The following is a 9230-nucleotide window of genomic DNA, read 5'->3' on the forward strand; positions in this document are numbered from 1 at the left end:
GGCTAGCACTCTACCACTTGAGCCACAGCGCCACTTCCGGCTTTTTTCTTTTTGCTTATGTGGTGCTGAGGAATCGAACCCAGGGCCTTAGGCATGCAAGGCAAGCGCTCTACCACTGAGCCACCTTCCCAGCCTGATTCCTTAAGTTTTTGTAGAAGCCATCTCAAACCACTTGCTCATTTTGGAAAGGTAATTTAGATAAACTTATATAATAAAGTTTGAAGTTTCTTTAGCTCAGTGTGTAAGTAATGCAGGACTATTAATCCCACTGTTGTGTAATCTACAGGTTACTTTATTAACAGGCTATAAGGAGTGACTTGATAACAGTGTTACAAAGTAATCAAGTAAAGCTTAAAAAATACACACATTTTGTTATTTTTTTCTTTTTAGGTGAAAATTAAAATAGATACTTTAACTGTTTTTCCCCCTATTACCTAGTGGGTCACTGCCTGTGTGGTCTGAACACATGTCTCACTTTGAGGACCATTGAGTTCAAACATAGACTTTATATAGTTATTTTTTGGTTTTGCTTTGGTCTGGATTTAGGAGAAAACTTATGCCATGAACAGAAGTACTTCTTGTACTCTCTGGTCTCTTATTACCCATTTTTTCCATTTAGTCATAGATAATCTTTTATTCTCACCTTAGTCTGTGCATCTTTAATGTATTTCCCTATTACAATTAAGCTGCTGAAGGATAGACACTGTATTTATGCATTATAGACACATGATAGTCAATTCCTAAATCAATAAACTCATTTAATTGTATTTTATACCTTGAAATGTATAATAAAAAGAAAATAAAATGGATGTTTTTAATACCTTAAAGCATTATGAGTCCAATTTTCTGTGATAACAAATCTGTATATAAACTTACAAGCAGAAACAACTATATATAGTACACTATAAAAACAAGTAAAAAACAGTCCACCAAAGAGAAAATTTGGAGAACCAGTATCTATAACAACAAAACACTCAAACTGATTAGCAGCTAGGGGTAGGTACAAATAAAAAACACAGTGCCATTTTTTTTTTTCGTTTTTGGTAGCCATTATATTGACAAGATTGTAACCTTCCCAGTTACTTGGAAAAAGCACGCTTATATGCCTGGCTATTGGGAGTCTGAATTAGGAAGGATATTTACTCAGTATATATTTCTGTTTAAAATGTGTTTTCTGTTGTTGTTGTTGTTGTTGTTGTTTTTTGTCGGTCATGGGGCCTGAACTCTAAGCCTGGACACAGTTCCTCAGCTCTTCAGCTCAAGGCAGCGCTCTACTACTTGAGCCACAGCACCACTTCCGGCTTTTTCTGCTTATGTGGTGCTGAGGAATTGAACCCAGGACCTCATGCATGCAAGGAAAGCACTCTACCACTGAGCCACCTTCTTAACCCCTAAAATGTATATTTTAACCCCAAAGTTCTGTTTTGGGGAATCAGTAGTACACAACTAGAATTGTAGGACTTTATACATTTGAAAAGCTGACATCAACCTGCATATAACATTAGAAGGATGATTGAATAATTTATACTGGATCCATACAATGTAGTAATATTCAACTGTTAACATGCATATGTTGTTAGGAGAGAAAAGCAAGTTGAAGAATAAATGAATACTGTGGTTCTAAACTTCGTTAAGTAAATGTAAAAAGGAAATAATTTAAAAATTATGTGTGTATGGTATTACATGTATATATATATGTGTGTGTATGGTGTAGATATATCTGTATCTATAATCCCTCAATAGAGCAAATACAGATGTAGATATAAATAAAGATAGACCAAGGTTAATGAATGTCTTTGTTGGTATAATATTGGAAGGGAAGTTTCCAAGTTTTCAGCCCTTTATTTACTTGTACTGCTGAATCTGTAAAATTAATATGTACCAGTTTATACTTTAAATTCCCATCAAAACAATATAGATTTTTCTACAAATCTTAACTGTGCTTTTTATTTCTATTACTTATTGACACTGAAAATGCTAAATATGTTCCACTTTTCTTGAACCTTTTGTCTTTTTCCAGTTGAGAATGATTGTAATTTTGGTTATATTAAAGGTACTAGCTTTGTTTACATTTTAATAAAACTAATTGCAGATTTATTTTTAGCTGTGTGTGACTCTGTGTTTGAGTATTTAACAGAAAAAAAATCACATCCTACTTATTCAAAAGATCGTTTGTGGTTCTGCTTCTGGATTAGATGGAGTAAATACACTGTACCTTGTCTCTCATGAATACAGCTATGAAGCCTAGTCAGAATTCAGATAACAGTTCTTTAAGGATTCTGAAAAATATAGAAGCAAGTAGATAGAAGAAGACCAGAATTCAGAAACCTCTAAGCCAGTACCTAATGTATCTTTGCCCCTTTTGTTTGCCCCTAGCATGAACTTGGGACTTGGAAATGAGCACCTGTGCGGACAGAACTCCATGAAAAGCTTTTTGGTTCTCCTCAAAAAATAGGAAAGGATTCTCCTGGCAGCCCAGGCACCTGAAACTCTGAGGAAGAACTTCCTCTGTGAAAGAGGAATTGCAATCGCAAGAAAGTAGTTCTTAGAGTTGACACCAAAACTACATCTATCCATAAAAGCAAATTGGTAAAGTGCATTTTTTCAAAATGTAGAACCTCTTCATGAGAAATTGATGAGGGGGGTAACTACAGACCAGGAGATACTTTTGAATCACCTATCTCATGAAGGATTTGTAACTAGAAAATATATTTTAAACAACTCTTAGTTAGCAGTAAGAAAACAGCCCAAATGAAAAATAGGCAGAGATTTGAATGGAAACTTCACTAAGATACACAAATGGCAAATAGGCACATTAAAAGATGCTCAGCTTCATTAGCTACTAGAGATATGCAAATTAAGACCATGAAAAAGATACACTGTATACCTAGTATATACCTGGCCAACTTAGTGGATATACTATAAAATCTTCTCTGTCCATTTCTGGTTCCCAGCCTTTTTTCAATCCTATACCATTTTCTGTTTACTCATACTATCAGTGAAAGAAGTGTTAAAATCTCCAACTATAATCGTAAATGTGTCTGTTCCTCTTCTCAGTTTCATCAGGTTTTGCTTCACGAATTTTTAAAGTCCCTTGAATTAATTCATATTTAAAGTTGCTTTGTGAATCAGTTGTTTTTTTAAAATATATTTTGAAATATCCCTCTTTATTCCTGGTAATATTTCTGTCCTGACATCTACTTTGTCTTATGTTAAGATAGCCACTACATTCCTTGTGCTTAATGTTTTTTTCATGGCTTGTGGTATTTTTTTTCGTGAAGATCTCTTTCCATTCTTTTACTTTCAAGCCATGTTTCATTGTGGCCCCCTGAGGTCTTCCCTGAATGCATAGTAGTAGATCATTGAAGAATTTACCATTTTGGCTGATCAGAGTTGGGACATTTTGCTGCCATGTGTGAATTCTGGTAATTGTTTCAGTTTACATATCCCCAATTTTTTTTGCCTGGCCTGTTGCAATGGGTCCACCTGTATTCCTATTTAAATGATTTGTTTTCTCCCTTCCCCTCAACAAATTATACCAACATTTATCAAGCATTGTTGTCTACTTGGTTTGATATAAATAATAAGAGAATTTATACCTTGAATTTGTTAATTCTGCTATTTAAGAAGAAAAAGAAGATAAAAGTCTCATAAAACAAAGTGAACAAAATTTGCTATCAGGGGGCTGGGAAGGTGGCTTAGTGGTAGAGTGCTTGCCTTGCATGCATGAGGCCCTGGGTTCAATTCCTCAGCACCACATAAGCAGATAAAGTCAGAAGTGGTGCTGTGGCTTAAGTGGCAGAGTGCTAGCCTTGAGCTGAAGAGCTGAGGGACAGTACCCAGGCCCCACAACCAACAACAAAAACAAAAAATTGATATCAGGCATTTATGAAGATTAGACACAAAAATTCTCATTTAATTGGTACAACCATTTTTAAGAAGGGTTAAGCATATCTTAGAAGCCATGTTTGTTCTTCTCACAGAATTTTTCTTGAGAACTGGTAATATATATATGCCTACAGATATGTACAAGAATAGTCATAGCAGTATTGTTTACAGTAGTCCCAAACTGCAAACAATCCAAATATCTACCCTTGGTACAATAATTTATAGTATGTTAATATTTCACAACATTATACAGCAATGAAAATGAACTAATTATAGTAACTTTTTACAATAGCATAAAGCTAGTAAGTTCTAATATTAAGCAAAACAAATGATAAAAGATACATATATGATTTCACTTTTATAGATAGGAAACATGTAAGACAAACACAAATCACTTTTAGGATTATAAGGTAGGAATGAAGCTATTATGAAAAAATAAAATTGTTCCTAAATGTCAAGAAATTTTCTTTACTATGAGAATGTGTTAGAGCATCATACATGTCTTCAGGTACTGGCAGTACTGTTTCTTAGTGTGGGTGTTTCCATGGAGCTTATTTTATATTGGTTGCATTATACAAAATGAGAAATTTATTTGTCTGCATGTAATTTTTGAAATAACAATCCAGGAATATATACTATATCTCTGTGTCATTTCTTTAGAGAAAGCAATAAAACTTTATGAAGATGTACACTTTAGCTTAGATATTGGAGTTGAAATTAATTAAATTGGTTGATAGGCCAAGGAATTATAGAATTATACTTTGGAGTCTTTAAAAATATTTTATTTAGAATACATGTAAAATGTACATTTGATGTCCTTGTGCTTTGAGAAACTTCAAGGCTCTCACGTCTTCAGCTATTCCTTTCTTGCTCAAATAAAATTTAGATATTTCAGCAGTTGAAGAGATTCCGTGAGCCTCATTTTTTCTGACTTTAACCCTTCCGTCTTCATACCTGTCTCTTAAATATTTTAGCTGATGTTGACAGGTGTGAGAATTGCTGATCTAAATTAATTATCTGACAACAAACCCAAAAGGCTATTGTAAAGGAAAACAAAAATATATAGAATAGATCTTAAAGTTTATGGGCTTTCGTGCTTGCTCATATTCTACGTCCTTCCCTTCCATCCCTCCTCCCCTCATCCCTTCCTCCTCTCCTGTCTTCCTTTTTTCCTTCCCTAATTTTGGGGGCAGTCTCCTGCCTAACTGTAAGCTCAGTTCTTGAGATTAGAAATTCTCTATTTGAATCTTGCAAATCTTAGACTTTGTTTAAAGACAATACTTTGGCTTGCCTTTTGCTTCTGGTTCTAGTAGGTGATCTGAAGTCTTAACACTTGCTAATTCAATTGATAGTGTTCTCTTGACAATAATACTTTCCACTCCTAAACCTATAGTTACTTCTGTATTAGATGTCAGTTATCACAAAACAAATTATCATACATTTAATGACCTAAAATAATAGTTATTTATTATCTCTTAGTTTCTTCTTGTCAGGATTCAAGGCATGGCTTAGCTGAGTCCCCTGCTCAGTCTCAGAAGTCTAACATCAAGGCTCACCTGTGTTCCGTGCTGGTTCTTTTCTGAATTTGTGTTGTTATGGGTAGAATTCAGTTCTTCGTGGATGCTTGGTCAAGATTTCTGTTTTCTTATTGGCAGTCACCGCAGGGGGAACTTTGATTCCCAGAGGCTTCCTGAAGTTCTTTTCCATGTGACCCTGTCACTTGTGACCATAGCAGCAGGGTTCCAAGACCAGCGCAGGACCTGCTAACACAATCTTCTATAACATAGGAGTGATTTCCTATCATTTTTGGTATAGTTTTAAACAAGTTACAGCGGAAGAGATACTTTAAGAGCTTGACCATTGAGAAGCAAAGAGCAGTATCCTTAGGGTGTCCCGTGACAGTCTGATACCTAGTTAGTAGCCACAATTTTCTACCCCATTACAAATTAACAAACACCATTCATGCTTTATCAAATGATCTTTGTTTTATGACAAAATATATTAAGGTTTTCTAATATTAAATGTATTTTTTAGTAAGCAATTCAGGGATAAAGGAAATCTCTAGGATGTACGTCTAAGATTCTAAGATAATTCTGATTTATTGATAGGAACAAATGTGCCATTGTATAATTGAACATGACACTAATTCTATTATATGTTTTATCAAATTGCTCTTACTCTTCAGTGCAGAAATCACAACCATGGCCCCCACCCACCAGGATTTGGTCGACATGGTGTCTGTGCACATGAGAACAAAGACCTTGCCAAGGCAAGAGAAATTCTTCCTCTCATAGAGGACTCTAGTAACTGTGACATTGTCAAAGCTACCCAGTAAGTCTTCCAAATGCTTTGTTTTATCTTTATGTTCTGTTGATTGAAATAACGTACAACTCACGGCACTTTATAGGTTTACATTTTCAGTGTACTCTACAATTCATTAATTCCAGCATTAAGTATGTTTGACATATCATTATCAAAGCACATAGTACAGTGTACCTCAGCTGTTTGTATATCAATCTCTCTCATTAGATTGTGAGCAACTTCTGAGGAACTTCATCTTTGCACAAAGAAGATGTATTTTTGCTAAGCTTACTGTATAATTCCTGTATATTCTATTAGGTGCTCAGTAAGTATTGAATGGATGAATTATTTAGAATGAGATAGAAACTAAACTTTGAGTGGAAAATATACTTCAACTTAAATATATGAATGGGATGGAAATTTCAGCTAACACTTGGATATATTATTTGTGTGTATGCTGGTCTTTGAACTCAGGGTCTGGGTGTTCTCCCTGAGCTGCTTTTGCTCAGAGCTAGCATTCTACCACTTGAGCCAGCACTTCAGCTTTTTGCTTTTCTTTCTTGTGCCTGTCTTGTGGCATGAACTAAAGAGCTGGGTACTGTCCTTCAGCTTGTTTGCTCAAGGCTAGCATACTGCCACAGGTCCACTTCAGCTTGGTGCTTAATTGGAGATAGGAGTCTAGTGGACTTTCCTGCCCATGCTAGTTTTAAACTGTGATCCTCAAATATCAGCTTCCCCCTGAGTAGCTAGGATTACAAGCATAAGCCACTAGCACCCATCTCCACTTCGGCTTTTTGTTGGAGAGTAGTTCATTGAAGTTCACAGACTTTTTTGCCTGGCTGGCTTCTAACTGCCATTCTCAGATTTCAGCCTCCTACAAATGTGAGCCACTGGTGCCTAACATACACTTCTGGGTGTTTACTGTTGTGCTGTATTATATATACTAGAAGAAAGAGGGGGTAAGACAGAAAGATATTCTCTGATCATTTGAAATATATAGTGGGTTTGTTTTGCTTGTTCAGAAAATGGAAATACATTTTAAAAATTTCTCAAGATCACCATATATGGGTATTTATATTATTAAGTCAGTAATTTGAATGGGTCTTGTTAATTATTAGCAGCTGTATTGTATCTTGCTATTGAATATATTTTGAAATACTTTATCAGACTGCAATAAACAACCCATATTTTGGTAAACAAGCATAAATCTGTCCATTAGATTATCTATCAAATGTAAATCATGTCCACCTAATCAGCATAAAAGGGACTAGTGTTAGTACAGTAATTTGATATCATTTCTGTTAATAAGAAAGATGTTTGGGGCTGGGAATGTGGCTTAGTGGTAGAGTGCTTGCCTAGCATGCATGAAGCTCTGGGTTTGATTCCTCAGTACCACATAAACAGAAAAGGCTAGAAGTGGTGCTGTGGCTCAAGTAGTAGAGTGCTAGCCTTGAGCAAAAAGAAGCTCAGGAACAGAGCCCAGGTCTTGAGTTAAGGCCCAGAACTGGCAAAAAAAAAGAAAAAAAAAGATGTTTGGTGATTAATTAACCTGTTTGGACTTAACATTGATTAATATGTATATTTATTAAAATATATTGATAATTACAGTGAACTTTAAAGACCCTATGAATCAGTACTTCAGGTGAATATTATTTTTTTGTTTATATTTATTTGGGGATGAGAGTTTCTTTTTTTAAATAATTTTTATTGAGATTAAGTGATTTCATAAATTTCACAAAATTCACAGTATTGTGGGATAGTGATACTTAGTTAAAGTCACAAACACATTTTAACCTTCACAAGACAAATTGTCATTATCATGGGCTATAATGTTTGTGAATTCTATGAGCTTTGATAATACAACTATTTCTTCCACATCAGGTGATACGTACATTTCTTTCTTTTTGCTTAATACAAGCTGTTGCCTCTTTCCCTCTCATTCCCTCCCTCCCATCGCTGCCCTTGAGTTGCTTAGTTTGTTTTCATCAATGTCCTGTGGGCCCCTCTATTGTATATATTCCCGTTTCCCTATGATTCTGTGCCCTCCTCCAAGCTTCCCTCAGATGTGCACATATATATACCACATGGGATGAGAATTTCTTTAGGTCAGTATTTGTTTTAATTAGAGTGGAAACATTTAAATATTTGTTACCTAATAAGCAGTGTTATTATAAATGTTTCAAATTTAGCTACATTGACAGAATCTCAGTCGAAATTCCCATATCTTCCTTAAGATTTTTTTTAGATCTTGGACTGATTGTGGCGAGATCTTCAGAAACGATTTGAGAAAGGCAAATATCTGTGTGTATAAATTATAGCACATCTCTATATTGATCTATCTGTCTGTCTGTCTGTCTGTCTGTCTATTTCTTCTCCTCCAGGAAGGGCTTATCATCCCTTCCTCTGCCAGATCTCTATCATGTCCACATTTGGTTTTTCAATATATCCCATTCCAACTTTGTTATTAGTTTTGGGGTTTTTTTTTTGTCCCAGATTATAAGGATATCACACAGGCTTGGTTTGACTTAAATGAAAGAAGGCAATGGAAGAAAGACAGCCTCTTCAGTAAATGGTGCTGGCAAAATTGGTTAAACACCCGTAGGGGAAAAAAAAGCTAGATCCTTATATATCACTGCACCAGAATCAACTCCAAATGGACCAAAGACCACGAAGTCAAAGCAGAAACCCTGAAAACATTACAGGATGGAGTAGGAGAAACCCTAAGTCTCCTTGGCACAGGCCAAAATTTTCTTAATAGAGATCCAGAAACACAACGTATCAAAGAAAGGTTGGACAAATGGGATTGCATGAAATCGCAGAGCTTATGCAAGGCAAAGGACATAGCTAGCAAGACACTAGAAAGCCCACAGATTGGGAGATCTTCACTAGCCATACAACAGACAAGGGTCTCATATCTAAAATACACCTGGAACTCAAAAACTTAAATCCCCCAACAACAAATCCTCAAAGAAACAACTGCCCAATAAATAAGTGGGCTAAAGACTTAAAGAGAAACTTCTCTGCAGAGGAAAGAAGGATGG

The 9230-nt window shown here is 35.4% G+C and overlaps 1 protein-coding gene across 1 annotated transcript in view; it reads left to right on the forward strand.

Moving 5' to 3' along the window:
• The window catches only part of Zdhhc13 (zinc finger, DHHC-type containing 13), a 42107-nt gene that overhangs the window by 3445 nt on the left and 29432 nt on the right, over positions 1–9230 (forward strand). The gene's annotated exons all lie outside the window — the stretch shown is intronic.

The sequence above is a fragment of the Dipodomys ordii genome, unplaced genomic scaffold (genome assembly GCF_000151885.1).
Source record: "Dipodomys ordii isolate 6190 unplaced genomic scaffold, Dord_2.0 Scaffold46, whole genome shotgun sequence".
NCBI lineage: Eukaryota > Metazoa > Chordata > Mammalia > Rodentia > Heteromyidae > Dipodomys > Dipodomys ordii.